A 2,950-nucleotide genomic window follows, 5' to 3' on the forward strand; every position below is an offset into this window, starting at 1 on the left:
GCCCTCAAGTGAAAAATTAAAAAGTTAATTAAAACATTTTAGTTAATTAGCTATACTCCGTTTCACCTTCCGTCCGAGCACAGCGGACGCTAGGAGCCATGCCAGCCAATGCGGCGTTGAGGGAGTGTCATGCGACCTTGAGCTCCCTGTGTCGCCCCGCCCCACCGGCAGGTCACGCGATTATCTCCCGGCGCTGGATCGGCTGGGATGGCTCGTGGCGTCCACTGCGCTCGGACTGAAGGTGGAACGGAGTATAGCTAAATACCTAATTTTACCTTTCTTTTTTTTTTTTTTAGAGGCCGCCATGGCCACTAACACTTCCTCAGGACTCAAATTACTCTATCTTACATTCCTGTTTTTTTTTTTTTTTTTTTTTTTTTTTTTTTTAATAATTTGGTGCAGCTAAAAAAAACATTATGTGTTTACATATATAAACAATTGGTTTATAATGTAGCTTGTGAAGCGAGTTTGTGTTGTGAACGCTTGATTACTACTGTGATTGTGATCAAATCTGATTACCAGTGAGGTGACAGAGCCCTGCACTTGATGAGAATGATAACCAGAAATGTTAACTGGACACTTCTCCACGTAGCACGAAAACTTTCAGAGAACATTCCGGGAATGTTCAAAAGAGTGTAGGCAACATTCTTGGAATGTTGCAAATTTGTGTAAGAACGTTCTGTCGACGTTGTCAGAATGTGGCGCAGGCACTTATCGGTGCATTCGGGGAATGTTTTCAAAGGGATATTCTTAGAATGTTCCGAGAACGACATAGAACATTACCGAAGATTCAATCAACATTCACATATCCTAACAAGGTTCTAAGAACATCCAAAGAACTTCTGCAACATTCTTGGAATGTTGCAAATTCATGTAAGAATGTTCTTTCAACGTTGGCAGAATGTGGCGCAGGCACTTATTGCTGCAATCGAGGAATGTTTTCTAAGGGATATTCTTAGAACGTTCTGAGAACGATATCATATAGAACATTACCAGGACATTCAATCAACATTCAAATATCCTAACAAGGTTCTAAGAACGTTCGCAGAACATCCAAAGAACTGCAACTTTCTTAAAATGTTGCAAATTTATGCAGGGACATCCTTTCAATCTCCTCGGAATGTGGCGTGGGTACACCGCTACATTCAGGGAACATTCTCTGAGGACTATTTACAAAGATTCCACAATTACGGCTTGCTTAGGCTACAGCCCCAATGAGCCGTACTACATATATGGATGTGATAAAGCTCCTCACAGGACGATCAATATTTTTTTACCTAAAGATATTATTAGAAGGCATAAGCTTGCCGCTTTCCCAGCGCACCAGCCTGAGCATGTACTAACGACAGTTTACCTGTCACTTGTCAACTCATTTCATTCAAAGTGTGCTGCATACATAACCGATTACTCACTCCGGGATCAAAGGCCGACGACCAGACTCGAGATTCTGCAAGGCAGAAGATCCTCACCATGGGGGAGGAGGAAACGGGCAACGGTGGACAGGGTAGAAGGGGGGAAAGGAGAAAGCGAGAGCATTTCTCCTTTCCCCCCTTCACAGTTTTGTAAGCTACAGTTTTTGTAAGCTAACCGTTTTCCCAGCGCACCAGCCTGAGAACATACTAATGACAGTTTATGGCCTCCCACACTCAACTGGGAAATACCTTTTTCAAAGTTTTGAACCCCAGATGCTAAAAATCGGGTCCCTGCCTCTCTTCACACGCAGTGAGTGCCAAGTTCATTATCAAGTTTCTGAAACCAATTGCTTTTCTCCTACACCTTGTATCAGATTCCTCGGTAGACTCGTATAAGATAAAACTGATCTTTTATGCTCAGTGGCGTACCAACTTTTTTTTTTTTTTGAGTGAGGGGGCAAACCAGACCCCCCCCCCCCCCCCCCCCCCTGCTCCCCAAGGGGCGGCGCCGGCCAGTGTTTGCCCTGCCCAGTGGCAGCCGTTTCGGGGGGGGGGGGGGGGGGGGGGGGGGGGGGGGGGGGGCAAAACACATGCCTTGCCTCCCCCCGGTTGGTGCACCCATGCTTATGCCGTTTCCAGAAACTCCACTTAATTTGCGTATTTTTGGCAGGCTTTGTGAGAGCTCCGTAAAGTTGGCTTCACCTGCGAAAATTCTAGGAATGTTTGCAAGCGAATGTTCCAAGACTGTTGCACATATGAATGTTTGCATAGGAACGTTCCGAATGGTGTTTTAAAGGGATACTGAACCGAAATTTTGAACTCGCAAAACAAGGCTGGACAGATAGGCGGGACGGTGAAAAACCCAAAAACATCACTCATACAACGATATCTCTAACGGATCGCCATATTGTTAGAAAAGAAGTGCCTGGCCGAGGAGGCCGACGAGACAAGGCACGTCACGATTCTTATTCCCTCTCCTCCTCGCGACGTCCAGTGTCAAGCTGGTGAATTAACCGAAGCGAGGAGGAGAGAAGCGAGGCCGCTCCCCCTCGTTCTCAAATTCTCCCGGAGGACAGTGATGTCAAAGACCTCGCTTGATCGCGCCCTTCTTTTCCAAAAGTGCGGCGATCCGTTTGAGATATTGATGTACGAGTAATATTTTGGAGTTCGTAGGGTCCTGTTCAACGCTTCTAGAGCCTTATTTCGCGAAATTCAAATTTCGGTTTAGTATCCCTTTAACGTTCCTTCAACATTCAGAACACCCGGGGAATGTGCACTCGGTACACTAGGTGCTATATGGGTCTCTACTGGTGTAACATGGCACAACAGAGCAGTTGCGAATTCTATGTTCTGCTGGGAAAGGACACAGAGGAGAGAATATTTGCATTTCAGGTATTGTGTTCCACAAAAGGAGGAAAGCAAGCTATCTTTTTCTGGATGAAAAGATGACTCTTTCACTGCTCTACTTAAAATGAAAAGTCCATATGCAATGTGATTGACCTTTCCCTGCTGGTCATGCCTTTCAGGAAACATGTGCG

This window comes from Ixodes scapularis, unplaced genomic scaffold, assembly GCF_016920785.2.
Source record: "Ixodes scapularis isolate PalLabHiFi unplaced genomic scaffold, ASM1692078v2 PGA_scaffold1__304_contigs__length_218370807, whole genome shotgun sequence".
Taxonomy (NCBI): Eukaryota; Metazoa; Arthropoda; class Arachnida; order Ixodida; family Ixodidae; genus Ixodes; species Ixodes scapularis.